General features: G+C 46.6%; 1 pseudogene; it reads left to right on the top strand.

Moving 5' to 3' along the window:
• Positions 1-16,742, top strand: part of LOC122554702 (calcium-activated chloride channel regulator 3A-1-like) — a 50,299-nt pseudogene that overhangs the window by 19,887 nt on the left and 13,670 nt on the right.

Below are 16,742 nucleotides of genomic sequence, written 5' to 3'. Positions count from 1 at the left end.
CATCTGAGCAAACCCTGTGGGCCTTCTGAAATGTTTGCTCCACCTGTAATGCCCTTTTCTTTGTGTCTATCTGTATGTATGTGTGCAATGGGAGTTTTATAAGTAGGTTAGAATTTTAACCATTAGAGTTACGTGTCAATTGATCATAATTTTTTTATCTGCAGTTAGAATCTATTTATTTGTAATATATAGTAATCCTTGTTACGTTTACATTCCTGGTCCATGCTTTCTTTCAGCTTGGATCCAAAAGATGGGAAAATTGGGAATTTTGTGAAATTTTAAAGTCTTGAAAGTCTACTTATGTGATGACTCTGGTTATAGTGGGGCTTGGTTTTTAGTGTCTTACTCCAGTGAGACATAACAGAACAGTTCTGATAACTGTGTGTCAGTTAGGCTAGTATACACTGAAAGACGGTACAAAGGAAATTTATTGGGATGTCGTCTCAACTAGAGAATGAAGAATGAATAAACACTGGATAGACTCGAGTTCTTTTCTTTGGAAAGAGGGAGCATGGGGACATTTAATTGAGATGAATTAAAATTCTAAACAGCTAAGAGTGGAAAGGAAATGACGGATGAAAGTTGTGAACGGTATAGAGGAAATGTTGTAAGTTTTAATCTTATTCAGTGATTTCTCATTGTCGAAATGTTATTTGGAATCAAGGAGTGATCTTTGATCATTTTTACTTCCAGATGTCCAGAAGAGATTAGAAGACAGGTTGCTGATTGCGCAGACAGCTCCTGTTCAGTGTTTGACACAGATGCCAAGTCAGGACTGCCAAAAGAGGATTGTAAATTTTATCCCGACAGAAAACAGACTGCATCCTCCTCAATTACATTCATACAGAGACGATCAATTGTCAGTGAAGTGATCATGATTTTCAGATTTTATTTCACATTTGTAGCATCTGTGATATTTTGCTCTTGTTGGGTAGTCTCACACTTTGACTCCCCAAAGCCTCTGTCTCTCTGACAAGGCACAAGTCAAAACCATGATGGGCTGCTTCCTATGTGACTGTAACAACAAGTAGCTCAATACTATCAAACATGAAGAACTCCACTTGGTCAGCTCCATCAGCCACTTTAAACATTCACTTGCTCCATTATTGACACACAGCGGCTGGATTGTGTACCAGTTGCAGGATGCATTGAATCTGTCACTAAGGCTTCTTCAACAGGACTTTAAACTTAAGCAAAAGAAGCAGATGAATGGTGTTGTGCCCAAGACTGGGGAGTGGACTGCCTCTGTCCAGTGCCATCACTCCATTGTTCCCATTGTTTTAAAAGTGCTTACCGGTAGCGGGCAGCGGTGTTTTTTTTCTCTTTCACTCTCTCTTCACAGAAAGAGCGGGAGCACCAGGGGGAAGTGACGACGACCAGAGGGGCAGCCGAGACCCGGAAGCAGTTAGTGTAAGCTTACCTGGGTAGGTTTTTTCCCCCTTTAAAAGCGCGAAGGAGAGGAACCCGAGGCACTACACGGGTAGTGCCTCCCACCCGCCCTCCTCCTCTAACCTAATAATAACACCTGTTTTGGTAAGTAGGTAAGTGCTGAATTTTGCTTGTTGTATTCTTTAGACCCAGTTTTTTTTAAAATAAAAGTTAGCTTTAGAGGGATGGCAGTGAAGGCAGTGCAATGTTCCTCCTGCAACATGTATGAGGTGAGGGATGCCATCGACGTCCCTGCCGATTACACTTGCAGGAAGTGCACCCATCTCCAGCTCCTCCAAGACCGTGTTAGGGAACTGGAGCTGGAGTTGGATGAACTTCGGATCATTCAGGAGGCAGAGGGGGTCATAGATCAGAGTTATAGGGAAGTAGTAACTCCAAAGATGGCAGATAGATGGGTGACAGTGAGGGGGACTGGGAGGAAGCAGCCAGTGCAGGGACCCCCTGCGGCCGTTCCCCTCAAGAACAAGCATACCGTTTTGGATACTTGTGGGGGGGATGACTTACCAGGGGTAAGTAACGGGGCTCAGGCCTCTGGCACGGAGCCTGTCCCCGTTACTCAGAAGGGAAGGGTGAAGAAGAGCAGAGCAGTAGTAATTGGGGACTCGATAGTTAGGGGCACAAATAGGCGGTTTTGTGGGAACGAGAGAGACTCACGTTTGGTATGTTGCCTCCCAGGTGCAAGGGTACGTGATGTCTCTGATCGTGTTTTCCGGGTCCTGGAGGGGGAGGGGGAGCAGCCCGAAGTCGTGGTCCATATTGGCACCAACGACATAGGTAGGAGGAGTGCTGAGGATGTTAGACAGGCTTTCAGGGAGCTAGGTTGGAAGCTCAGAGTTAGAACGAACAGAGTTGTTGTCTCTGGTTTGTTACCCGTGCCACGTGATAGAGATTCGAGGAATAGGGAAAGAGAACAGTCAAATGCGTGGCTACAGGGATGGTGCAGGAGGGAGGGATTCCGGTTTTTGGATAACTGGGGTTCTTTCTGGGGACGGTGGGACCTCTATAAACAGGATGGTCTACACCTGAACCTGAGGGGCACCAGTATCCTTGGGGGGAGGTTTGCTAGTGCTCTTGGGGGGGGTTTAAACTAACTCTGCAGGGGCATGGGAACCCAGATTGTAGCTTCAGGGTGCAGGGCCTGGAGTGTAGGGAGGTTAGGAACATGGCATCAATTTCCAAGGAGGGTGTCTGTAAACAGGAAAGTGGCTTGAAGTGTGTATACTTCAATGCAAGAAGTCTACGAAATAAGGTAGGTGAACTTGCAGCGTGGGTTGGTACCTGGGACTTCGATGTTGTGGCTATTACGGAGACATGGCTAGAACAGGGACAGGTTTGGCTGTTGCAGGTTCCAGAATTTAAATGTTTTAGTAGGGTCAGAGGTGGGGGTAAAAGAGGGGGAGGTGTGGCATTGCTTGTCAAAGATAGTATTACAGTGGTGGAAAGGACGATGGATGAGGACTTGCCATCTGAGGTAGTTTGGGCTGAGGTTCGGAATAGGAAAGGTGAGGTCACCCTGTTAGGAGTCTTTTACAGGCCTCCTAATATTCCTAGAATCATTGAAGAAAGGATTGGGAAGGTGATTCAGGAGATGAGTGACAGTAATAGGGTGGTTGTTATGGGGGACTTTAACTTTCCTGATATTGATTGGGAAAGCTATAGCTCAAGTTCGTTAGATGGGTCAGTGTTTGTTCAATGTGTGCAGGAGAGTTTCCTGACACAATATGTAGACAGGCCAACAAGAGGTGAGGCCATACTGGATTTGGTTCTGGGTAACGAACCAGGCCAGGTGTTAGAATTAGAGGTAGGTGAGCACTTTGGGGATAGTGACCATAATTCGGTGATTTTTACTCTCGTGATGGAGAGGGATAAGTGTGTACTACAGGGCAAGAGTTATAGCTGGGGTCAGGGAAATTATGATGCGGTGAGGCATGACTTAGGATGTGTGGCTTGGAAAAGTAGACTCCAAGGCAAGAGTGTAAATGATATGTGGAGCTTGTTCAAGGAGCAACTATTGAGTGTCCTTGATAATGTACCTGTCAGGCAGGGAGGAAAGGGTCGTGCGAGGGAGCCGTGGTTTAATAAGGAATTGGAATCCCTTGTTAAATGGAAGAGGGCGGCCTATCTCAAGATGAGACGTGAAGGTTCAATTGGGGCGATTGAGAGTTATAGGGTAGCCAGGAAGGACCTGAAGAGAGAGCTAAGAGCAGCAAGGAGGGGACATGAAAGGTCCTTAGTCGGTAGGATTAGGGAAAACCCTAAGGCTTTCTATAGGTATGTTAGGAATAAAAGAATGACTAGGGTAGGAATAGGTCCAGTCAAGGATAGTAGTGGGAAGTTGCGTGTGGAGGTGGAAGAGATTGGGGAGACACTGAATGAATACTTTTCTTCAGTATTTACTCAGGAACAGGGCATTGTCGTCGATGTGAATACTGAGTCACAAATAAGTAGAATGGATGGCTTTGAGGTATGTAGAGAAGAGGTGTTGGAAATCCTGGAAAAGGTGAAAATAGATAAGTCCCCTGGGCCTGATGGCATTTATCCTAGGATTCTCTGGGAAGCAAGGGAGGAGATTGCAGAGCCATTGGCCTTGATTTTTATGTCCTCTTTGTCTACTGGAGTAGTGCCAGAAGACTGGAGGATAGCAAATGTGGTTCCCTTGTTCAAAAAGGGGAGTAGGGATAACCCTAGTAACTATAGGCCGGTGAGTCTCACTTCTGTTGTGGGCAAAGTCTTAGAGAGAATTGTAAGGGATAGGATTTATGCACATCTGGATAGGAATAATGTGATCAAGGATAGTCAGCATGGTTTTGTGAAGGGCAGGTCGTGCCTCACAAACCTTATTGAATTCTTTGAAAAGGTGACGAAGGAGGTTGATGAGGGGAAAGCGGTAGATGTGGTATATATGGATTTTAGTAAGGCGTTTGATAAGGTTCCCCATGGTAGGCTACTGCAGAAAATACGGAGATATGGCATTGAGGGAGAGTTGGAGGTTTGGATTAGGAATTGGCTGGATGGAAGAAGACAGAGGGTAGTAGTTGATGGCAAAGTTTCTTCATGGAGTGCCGTCACTAGCGGTGTTCCGCAAGGATCTGTTTTGGGACCATTGCTGTTTGTCATTTTTATAAATGACCTGGAAGAGGGGTTAGAAGGTTGGGTGAGCAAGTTTGCGGATGATACGAAAGTCGGAGGAGTTGTTGACAGTGAGGAAGGATGTGGCAGGTTACAGCAGGATATAGAGAAGCTGCAGAGCTGGGCAGAAAGGTGGCAAATGGAATTCAATGTAGCTAAGTGTGAGGTGATTCACTTTGGGAAGAATAACAAAAAGATGGGGTACTGGGCTAATGGTCGAATACTTGGTAGTGTGGATGAGCAGAGGGATCTTGGTGTCCATGTACACAGATCTCTGAAAGTTGCCACCCAGGTAAATAGTGCGGTGAGGAAGGCATATGGCATACTGGCTTTTATTGGTAGAGGAATTGAGTTCCGGAGTCCTGAGGTCATGATGCAGTTGTATAAGACTCTGGTGCGGCCGCATCTGGAATATTGTGTGCAGTTTTGGTCGCCATACTATAGGAAGGATGTGGAGGCACTGGAACGGGTGCAGAGGAGGTTTACCAGGATGTTGCCTGGTATGGAAGGAAGATCGTATGAGAAAAGACTGAGACACTTGGGGCTGTTTTCATTAGAGAAAAGAAAGTTTAGGGGTGACTTGATTGAGGTGTACAAGATGATTAGGGGGTTAGATAGGGTTGACAGTGTGAACCTTTTCCCGCGTATGGAGTCGGGTATTACAAGGGGGCATAGCTTTAAATTAAGGGGGGGTAGATATAGGACTGAAGTTAGGGGTAGGTTCTTCACTCAGCGAGTCGTAAGTTCATGGAATGCCCTGCCAGTAGCAGTGGTGGACTCTCCCTCTTTATGGGCATTTAAGCAGGTATTGGATAGGTATATGGAGGATAGTGGGTTAGTATAGGTTAGGTGGGCTTGGATCGGCGCAACATCGAGGGCCAAAGGGCCTGTACTGCGTTGTATTCTTCTATGTTCTATGTTCTATGTTCTATCACAAATATATTTACTTTACACAGTTACCAAGATAGCCAATGATGCTTTATCTATATTTTCAAATTAGAATATAAAAGATCCATTAAATAAGCATCTCTAGTCAGGAACAAAATTATTGATTTATTATAAAGCAGAACTTGCTCAAGAAAAATTCAAACACACAAGTGGAAGTCCCAAATGTTATATCTTTGAAATAACCATACATATGTCAATTTAAAAAGAAACAAAGTTCTTGACAGAGATATGGAATGAGGATGTGAAGAATAACGATAAGGCTTTCATCCAGCTTCCTGGCACATGGATATCGAAGATAGACAGTCACCACAGGGATCCTTATGGATGTAATTTATTCTGTAATCACCAAGAAGTATTGTTGAAAAGGTATTCAAGGAGTTCATACAGTGTTTGGTTATTACACTGGTCCCTCAAAAGAGCTTCCTTTAAAAGGCAGAGGATAACCATCTCAGCAACTGAATTCCAAACAATATTGACAGCCCTAAACCATGACATGTGATTTCCAATAAATCACTGTAAGTAATTAACTTAAATCATGTGACTTCCAGCAAGTGTCTTTAAAAAAAGGTCCAATGGGTCATTTAGTGACACTTTTGAGACAAATCTCCAGATATCTTATGAAAGTTTACAAACAAATAGCTGTCTGCATTTCTTTAAACACAAATCCTCAAAGAAACTGTTCATAATGAAGCACCTTCATAACAATAGCAGCACATTGACGTCCAGGTTCTCCTCAAAGTCCAACACTAATTCCCAACTTTGAAAATTATCATTATCACTGAAATCCCCTAACGTTACAAAGGGTACAGACAGTTGATACTGCTGTGATTCAAGAAGGTGAATCACCATGTCCCTGTCATAGTTAATTCGATCCTGCCAGAGATATCTATACTGTAATAATTAATATAAAAATAAAATGAAGTCTCCATCGTTCTACCAGGCCAAGACTGCTCTCCCATTGGATTGAGGCAACGTGTGATGCCTTACCCAGACAGACACCACAGCTCAGGTGAGGGTAAAGGTTGACAAGGACAGTCCTTCATGGAAACCTCAACCAGTGCAGGAATCGAACATTAGTGCTGTCACCTCTGTGTCATAAATCTGCTGTCCAGCCAACTGAAGTCTTTGTACTGGCAGCAGTGCTCTGGGAGAATTTCACTTTGATGAAAACCTGCAATTTCATAAAATCCTGACAGTGTGGAAAGAAACCATTCAGCCCATCGGGTTTGCCATCAACCCTCCACAGAGAATTCTATCCCATACACGGTGGCACAGTGGTTAGCACTGCTGCCTCACAGCGCCTGATACCCGGGTTCAATTCCCGCCTCAGGCGACTAACTGTGTGGAGTTTGCACGTTCTCCCCGTGTCTGCGTGGGTTTCCTCCGGGTGCTCCGGTTTCCTCCCACAGTCCAAAGATGTGCAGGGTCAGGTGAATTGGCCATGCTAAATTGCCCGTAGTATTAGGTAAGGGGTAAATGTAGGGGTATGGGTGGGTTTCGCTTCGGCGGGTCGGTGTGGACTTGTTGGGCCGAAGGGCCTGTTTCCACACTGTAATGTAATCTAATCATACCGGTAACCTAATTTGCCATGGTCAATCCACCCAGCCTGTATATCTTTGGACGATGGGAGGTAACCAGAGCACCCAGAGGAAACCTGTGCAGACACGGGGAGAGCATGCAAACTTCACACAGTCATTATCCAAGGCTGAAATTGAACCCAGGTCCCTTGTGTATGAGGCAGCAGTGCTAACCACTGAATCACCTTACCATCTCCTCAATTCCTGAGCATCACTTTCCCCATTTTACTGCAGATTGGAGGTGTCTCCTCTTCAATGGATGACAGCAGTGACCTGCATTTTCCACATCTCCAGCTTCCTCTTGCAAAGTGCAGGGCCTTTGAGATTGATGATAATGCACAGTTTGGTGTCTTGCCCTTATCGGATGCCATTGATTGGGGAAGGGCAAGGAGCAAACTTGAAACATTTAAGGATTTAACAGTTCTGTCCTTTTCTTGTTTAAAATACATATTATGATGTTATCAAGAAATCAGGGATAAGTTTTAAACACTGAGGGTAGTTGCAAACTTATATTGTGGATTTCTTCTTATCAGACATCTGTGTGACATCCGAGAGATTCAATGCAATATCGATCCTGTGGTCTTCACAATGGGCAGGTGACTGTCTCCAACAGTACTCTTCCTGGGAATGGAAGGTAAAAATAATCCATCCCCACTACAATCTATCTGCAGCCCCTTTAACCTGTTGCATCTTGTTTTTAAAAACATCCAGGTGACTGAATTCTGTGACGATAAGACTCACAATCCTGACGCACCGAACATGCAAAACAAAATGTGCAACTTCAGGAGCACTTGGGATGTAATCAGCAAGTCGGAGGATTTCAGAAACAATCCCTCACCCTACAGTGGTTCAATGATACCGACCTTTACACTGCTACAGGCCAAACACCGTGCTCTGTGCTTAGTCCTTGATGTCTCTGGGAGCATGACGTTGGTAAGGTCAATAGTAAAGTTTATTTCACAGAAAGTATTGACTTAGACCCACATTTGTGCTGTTGTGTGGCTTCACACAGCAAGTTAGAGGAGGTCAGAAGCTGGATATTCTGAAACTAGTAGCTCATCTCCTTACTCCCAGATCCTCTCTGTCATCTACAAAGAACATATCGAGAGTTTGACAGAACACTCTAGAATTTTAGAGCAGGCATTGGTATAGCAGTAATGTCAGGGTGGCAATGTAGAGACTCCTGATGAAGGGCTGATGCCCAAAAAATAGATTCTCCTGCTGCAGGGATGCTGACTGACTTGCTGTGCTTTTGCAGTACTGCAGTCTCAACTCTGATCTGCAGCATCTGCAGTCCTCACTTTCTCCTGGTAATGTAGAGAGCCATGCTAATGCTCTGGAGACACGGGTTCAAGGGGGAGATGATGGCACAGCTCCAGTATCGTTCAACTATTAATGCAGAAATTCAGCCAATGTTCTTGGGACCTGGTTTCGAATCCTGTCATGGCAGATAGTGGAATTTGAATTCAATTAAAAAGTTTGGAATTAAGAATCTTCTGATGACCATGAGGTCATTGTCAATTGGCGAAAAAACCCATCTGGTTCACCGATGTCCTTCAAGAACGAAATTTATCATCCTCACCTCGGCTGGCTGACATGTGACTTCAGACTCACAGCAATGTGGTTGACTCTCAATTGCCGTCTGAAATGGCCTAGCAAGCCATTCCTTTGTGTTAATCATTACAAGAAAAAAACCAGACAGATTATCTGGCATTGACCTGGGCAGTGGAAAAGACAATGGCAGAAACAGTCCTGTCTACCCTGCAAAATCCTTCTCATTAGCATTTGGGGCTAGTACTAAAATTGGTTGACTAGTCAAGCACCAGCGTGTAACAGCCATTCAACATAGAACAATGCAATGCAGAATAGGCCCTTTGGCCCTCGATGTTGCACCGATGTAAACTAATCTAAACCCATCACCTTACACTATACCATCATCATCCATATGCTTATCCAAGGACTGTTTAAATGCCCCTAATGTGGCTGAGTTAACTACATTGGCAGGTAGGGCATTCCACACCCTTACCACTCTCTGAGGAAAGTACCTGCCTCTGACATCTGTTTTCAATCTATCACCCCTCAACTTGCAGCTATAACCCCTTGTAAAAGCAGATGTCATCGTCCTAGGAAAAAGACTCTCACTGTCCACCCTATCTAATCTTCTGATCATCTTTTATGTCTCTAATAAATTTCCTCTTAGCCTTCTTCTTTCCAATAGGTAAAAACAAGGGCTGCAGATGCTGGAAACCAGATTCTCGATTAAACTGGTGCTGGAAAAGCACAGCACATCAGGCAGCATCCGAGGAGCAGGAAAATCGACGTTTCAGGCAAAAGCCCTTCATCAGGAGTAGAGGCAGAGTGCCTGCAGAGTGGAGAGATAACTGAGAGGAGGGGGCGGGTGGGGAGAAAGTAGCATAGAGTACAATGGGTGAATGGGGGTGGGCATGAAGGTGATAGGTCAGAGAGGAGGGTGGAGTGGATAGGTGGAAAGGAAGATAGGCAGGTAGGACAGGTCATGGGGACGGTGCTGAGCTGGAAGTTTGGAGCTGGGGTGAGGTGGGGGAAGGGAAAATGAGGAAACTGGTGAAGTCCACATTGATGCCCTGGGGTTGAAGTGTTCCAAGGTGTAAGATGAGGCGTTCTTCCTCCAGGCGTTGGGTGGTGAGGGAGCGGCGGTGAAGGAGGCCCAGGACCTCCATGTCCTCGGCAGAGTGGGAAGGGGAGTTGAAATGTTGGGCCACAGGGCGGTGGGGTTGATTGGTGTGGGTGTCCCGGAGATGTTCTCTAAAGCACTCTGCTAGTAGGCATCCAATTTCTCCTTTGAATCCTCCCACTTCTTCCAGACCAAAGGGGTAGCCATGGGCACCCGTATGGGCCCCAGCTATGCCTGTCTCTTTGTTGGCTACGTAGAACAGTCGATCTTCTGTAGTTACACCGGCACCACTCCCCACCTCGTCCTCCGCTACATTGATGACTGCATTGGCGCCACCTCGTGCTCCCGCGAGGAGGTTGAGCAATTCATCAACTTCACCAACGCATTCCACCCTGACCTTAAATTTACCTGGACCATCTCTGACACCTCCCTCTCCTTCCTGGACCTCTCCATCTCCATTAATGACGACCGACTTGACGCCAACATTTTTTACAAACCCACCGACTCCCACAGCTACCTGGATTACACCTCTTCCCACCCTACCTCCTGCAAAAATGCCATCCCGTATTCCCAATTCCTCCGCCTCTGCCGTATCTGCTCCCAGGAGGACCAGTTCCACCACAGAACACACCAGATGGCCTCCTTCTTTAGAGACCGCAATTTCCCTTCCCACGTGGTTAAAGATGACCTCCAACGCATCTCATCCACATCCCGCACCTCCGCCCTCAGACCCCACCCCTCCAACCGTAACAAGGGCAGAACACCCCTGGTGCTCACCTTCCACCCTACCACCCTTCGCATAAACCAAATCATCCGCCAACATTTCCGCCATCTCCAAATGGACCCCACAACCAGGGATATATTTCCCTCCCCACCCCTTTCCACCTTTCGCAAAGACCATTCCCTCCGTGACTACCTGGTCAGGTCCATGCCCCCCAACAACCCACCCTCCCATCCTGGCAACTTCCCGTGACACCGCAGGAATTGCAAAACCTGCACCCACACCACCTCCCTCACCTCCATCCAAGGCCCCAAAGGAGCCATCCACATCCATCAAAGTTTTACTGGCACATCCACCAATATCATTTATCGTATTCGGTGTTCCCGATGCGGTATCCTCTACATTGGGGAGATTGGACGCCTCCTGGCAGAGCGCTTTAGGGAACATCTCTGGGACACCCGCACCAATCAAGCACACCGCCCTGTGGCCCAACATTTCGATTCCCCCTCCCACTCTGCCGAGGACATGGAGGTCCTGGGCCTCCTTCACCGCCGCTCCCTCACCACCCAACGCCTGGAGAAAGAACGTCTCATCTTCTGCCTCGGAACACTTCAACCCCAGGGCATCAATGTGGACTTCACCAGTTTCCTTATTTCCCCCTCCCCACCTCACCCCAGCTCCAAACTTCCAGCTCAGCACCGTCCCCATGACCTGTCCTACCTGCCTATCTTCCTTTCCACCTGTCCACCCCACCCTCCTCTCTGACCAATCAACTTCATCCCCACCCCCATTCACCCATTGTACTCTTTGCTACCTTCTCCCCACCCCCACCCTCCTCTCATTTATCTCTCCACCCTGCAGGCACTCTGCTTTTATTCCTGATGAAGGGCTTTTGCCCGAAACGTCGATTTTCCTGCTCCTCGGATGCTGCCTGAACTGTTGTGCTTTTCCAGCACCAGTTTAATCTAGATTCTTCTTTCCAGTGAGAACTGACCCAAGTCCCTCAGCCTTTCCTCATAAGACCTTCGCTCCAGACCAGGAAACATCCTGGTAAATCTTCTCTGCACCTTCTCCAATGCTTCCACATCCTTCCTGTAATGTGGGGACCAGAACTGCATACAATACTCCAAGTGATGCTGCACTATCGTTTTGTACAGTTACAGCATGACATCATGGCTCTGCAACTCAATCCTTCTACCAATAAAACCTAACACACCATTTGCCTTCTTACAGCACTATCAACCTGGGTGGTAACTTTCAGGGATTTATGTGCATGGACACCAAGATCCTTCTGCACACTCACACTACCAAGAATCTTTATATTGACCCAGTATTTTGTTTTCCTGTTATTCTTCCCAAAGTGAATCACCTCACATTTATCTGCATTGAACTCCATTTGCCACCTCTCAGTCCAATTTTGCAGTTTATCCAAGTCTCCCTGCAACCTGCAACATTCCACACTGTCCACTACTCCACTGACTTTAGTATCATATGTAAACTTACTTATCCATCCATCTATGCCTGCGTCGAAGTCATTTATAAAACTGACAAACAGCAGTGGTCCCAAAGCAGATCCTTCTGGCACACCACTAGTAATTGGATTCTAGGCTGAATATTTTCCATCAACTATCACTCATTGCCTTCATACATAAAGCCAGTTTCTCATCCAAACTGCTAAATCACCTTCAATCCTGTGCCTCCACATTTTCTCCAATAGCCTGCCTTATCAAAGGCTTTACTGAAGTCTATGTGCACCACGTTAACTGCCCTACCCTCATCCACATGCTTGGTCACCTTGTCAAAGAAATCAATGAGGTTTGTGAGACATGGCCTGCCCTGACTAATCCATGTTAATTACTTTCCAATCAAATAGTTGCTTGCTAGATGATTATAAATCCTATCTCTTAAATTCCTTTCCAAAACTTTTCCTTCAACAGACATCAGGCTCACTGGTCTATAATTACCTGGGTCATCTCTGCTGCCCTTCTTGAACAAGGGCACAACACTTGCAATCCTTCAGTCCTTTGGTACTAAATCTGCAGACAATGACAACTCAAAGATCAAGGCCAAAGGCTCAGCAATCTCTTCCCTAGCTTCCCAGAGAATCCTTGGATAAATCCCATCCAGCCAGGAGACTATCTACTTTCACATCTTCTAGAATTGATAACACCTCCTCCTTACTAACCTCAATCCTTTCAAGTCTAATAGCCCATTTCTCTGTCTTCTGCTCTACAATATTCTCCTTTTCCTGATTGAAAACAGATGAGAAATATTCATTTAGCATCTCTCCATTCTTCACAGGGTCCAGGCACAAAATCCCACTTCTGTCTTTGACAGGCTGTATTCCTGCCCTAGTCATCCTTTTATTCCTCACATATCTACAGAAACATTTCGGGTTCTCCTTTATTCTACCTGCTAAAGACTGCTCATGTCCCCTCCTTGCTCTTCTTAACTCTCTCTTTAAATCCTTCCCAGCTAATCTGTAACTCTCTATCGCCTCATCTGAACCATCTTGCCTCAACTTCACATAAGCCTCTCTCTTCCGCTTAACAAGAGATACGATTTCTTTAATAAATCACGGTTCCCTTACTTAATCACATCCTCCTTACCTGACAGGGACATACCTATCAAAGATGTGCAATATCTGTTCCTTAAACCAGCTCTACATTTCGAATGTCCCAACTCCAGCATTTTGCTGCCCGATTCCATGCCTCCTAAGTATTGCCTAATTCTATTATAATTCCCCTTTCCCCATCAATAACTATTGCCCTGTGGCATGTACCTATCCCTTTCCATCACTAAACTAAACTTAACTGAATTATGGTCACTCTGTCCAAAGTGCTCACCTATCACTAGATCATTACCAAGCACCAGATCCAGTGTGGCCTCCCCTCATGTCGGCCCTTCGACATATTGTGTCATGAAACTCTCCTGCAAACATTGGACAAAAACCGATCCATCCAACATGCTAGAGTTATAGCATTCGAGAGTGTGGTGTTGGAAAAGCACAGCAGGTCAAGCAGCATCCGAGGAACAGAAAAATCGACTTTTCGGGCAAAAGCCCTTCATGAGAAATGAGGCTGGGCGCCTCGGTTGTGGAAGAGATAAATGGGAGGAGGGTGGGGCTGGGGGGAAGGTAGCTCAGAGGGCAATAGGTGGTTGGAGGTGGGGGTGAAGGTGATAAGTCGGAGAGGAAGGTGGAGTGGATAGGTGGGAAGGAAGATTGACAAATGGGACAGGTCAAGAGGACAGTGCTGAGCTGCAAGTTTGGAACTGGGGTAAAGTGAGGGGGAGGAGAATTGAGGAAGCTGGTGAAGCCCACATTGATGCCGTGGGGTTGAAGGGTTCCGATGTGGAAGATGAGGCGTTCTTCCGCCTAGCATTGGGTGGTGAGGGAGTGGCGACGGAGGAGGCTCAGGACCTGCATGTCCTTGGCGGAGTGGGAGAGGGAGTTGAAATGTTCGGCCACAGGGCGGTGGGAATGATTGGTGCAGGTGTCCTGGAGATCTTCTCTGAAGCGCTCTGTGAGTAGGCAACCAGTCGCCCCAATGTAGAGGAGACCACATTGGGAGCAACGTATACATTAAATGACATGTGTGGAGGTGCAGGTGAAACTTTGATAGATGTGGAAGGCTCCTTTTGGGCATTGGATGGAGGTGAGGGGGGAGGTGTGGGCGCAGGTTTTGCAATTCCTCCAGTGGCAGGGGAAGATGCCGAGCGAGGAGGGTGGGCTGTTAGGGGGCTGGACCTAACCAGGTAATCTCGGAAGGAATGGTCTTTGTGGAAAGCAGATAGTGGTGAGGAGGGAAATATATCTCTGGTGGTGGGGTCCGTTTGTAGCTGGCGGAAATGTCGGCGGATGATATGATGTATATGGAGGTTGGTGGGCTGGAAGAGGGGGCCCCAGGTGTGGGGGGAGGGGGGGGGGGGGGGGGGGGTTCTGTCCTTGTTGCAGTTGGAGGGGTGGCATTCAAGGGGGGATGCATGGGATGTGGATGAGATGCGTTGGAGGGCATCTTCAACCACCTGGGAGGTGAAATTGCGGTCTTTAAAGAAGGAGGCCATCTGGTGTGTTCTGTGGTGGAACGGGTCCTCCATGGAGCAGATGCAGCAGAGGCGGAGGAATTGAGATAAGGGAATAGCATTTTTGCAGGAGGCAGGGTGGAAGGAGGTGTAATTCAGGTAGCTGTGGGAGTCAGGGGGTTGTAGGGAAAGGCTGAATAGCCTGCGGCTGTTTTCCCTGGAACATCAGAGTCTGAGGTGTGATCTTTTGGAGGTTTATAACATCATGAGGGGGATGGGTAAGGTAAATAGATAAGGTCTTTTCCCTGGGTTGGGGGAGTCCAGAACTGGAGGAGTTAAGTTTAGTGAGAGAGGGAAAAGATTTAAAAGGGACAAAAGGGATAACTTTTTCACACAGAGTATGGTGTGTGTATGGAATGAGCTGCCAGAGGAAGTGATGGAGGCCGGTACAATTACAACATTTAAGGCACCTGGATGGGTACATGAATAGGAAGGGTTTAGGAAATGATATGGGCCAAGTGCTGGTAAATGGGACGAGATTAAGTTTGGAAATCTGGTTGGCATGGATGGGTTGGACCAAAGGGTTCCATGCAGTGCATCTCCATGTATGTCCTCCCTCAGCTACTGAATTGATACTCCTCCATGTTGAACAAACTTCGAGGAAGCACTGACGAAGGCAAGGACACAAAATGTACTTTGGGCGAGGCATTTCAATGTCCACCATCAAGGAGGGCTCAGCAGCAGTGCTACTGATCGAACTGGTAAGGTCCTAAAGACCAAGCTACCAGACTGGATCTGCAGCAGGCGGTGAGGGAATCAACGTACCTGACCTCATCCTTACCAATCTGCTGTCCGCAGATGCACCTGTCCATGACAGTATCAGTAAGAGCGACCACTGCACAATCCTTGTGGAGATGAAGTCCCACCTTCACATTGAGAACACCCTCCATTGTGTTGTGCAGTACTAACACTGTGCTACATGAGACAGACTTTGAACAACTCAAGACTTGGCATCCATGAGGTACTATGGGCCATGACCTGGAGCAGAATTGTCTTCAGCACAATTCACAACCTCATGGCCCAGCACATCCCCCACTGGACCATTACCATCAAGCCAGGGAATCAATCCTGTTTCAATGGAGAATGCAGGAGCAGCTGAAGGCATATCTGAACATGAGGTGTCTACCTGGTGAAAGTACCAAACAGGATTACTTGTAATTCAAACAGCACAAGTGAATCCACAGTCAATGGATCAAAGCTCTGCAGTCCTGCCACATCCAGTTGTGAATGGCGGTGGTCGATTCAACAACTAAGTGGGAGGAGGATGATCCACAAATATCCCCATCCTCAATCTTGGAAGAATCCAACATAGTGTGAAAGTTAAAGCTGAAGCATTTGCAACAACCTTCAGCTACAAATACCAAGTTTCATCTGGATCTCCTCCAGTGGTCCCCAGTATCATAGATGCCAGTCTTCAGCTAGTTTGATTCACTCCATGTGAGATCAAGAAATGTTTGGAAACATTGGATATTGCAAAGACTATGGGCCCTGGCCACATTCCAACAGTTGTACAGAAGACTTGTGCTCCAGAACTTGACACTTTCTTAACCAAGCTCTTCCAGTACAGTGAAAAACTGGTATCTATCTGACAATTGTCCAGATATGCTCCTGACTCCACCTGCAAGGCACAAGACAGGTGTGTGATGGAATACTGTCCACTTGCCTAGAGGAGTTCAGCTCTGACAACACTCAAGCAGCTTGACACCATCAAGGACAAAGTAGCTGATTTGATTGGCATCACATCCACAACATCCACTCCATCCACCATCAACGCTCAGTAGTAGCAGTGCATACTGTCTACAAGATGCACTGCAGAAATTCACCAAAGATCCTCAGGCAGCACCTTCCAAACCCATGACCACTTCCTTCTAGAAGGACAAGGGCAGCAGAGACACGGGAACACCAACATGTTCATGGTTCCCTCGAAATCATAGACCATGCTGACTTGGACATATATTCCTGTCCCTTCACTATTGTTCGGTAAAATGCTGGGAATTCCCTCCCTAAAGGCATTGTTGGTCAAGCCACAGCATGTGGACTGCAGTAGTTCATGAAGGTAGCTCAACACCACCTTCTCACGGGCAACTACGGATGGGCAGTAGATGCTGGCCAGTTGAACAAATGGCAATCATTGTTGTAAATAACGAACTAATGGCCTTTCAGTAAGGAAATCTGCCAATGT

The sequence above is a fragment of the Chiloscyllium plagiosum genome, unplaced genomic scaffold (assembly GCF_037043375.1).
Source record: "Chiloscyllium plagiosum isolate Xiang-an unplaced genomic scaffold, Cpla_swu_hap1 HiC_scaffold_9, whole genome shotgun sequence".
NCBI classification, from domain to species: Eukaryota; Metazoa; Chordata; class Chondrichthyes; order Orectolobiformes; family Hemiscylliidae; genus Chiloscyllium; species Chiloscyllium plagiosum.
Note: the sequence above shows the minus strand (reverse complement) of the source record. Positions and strands in the feature narration are given on the sequence as shown.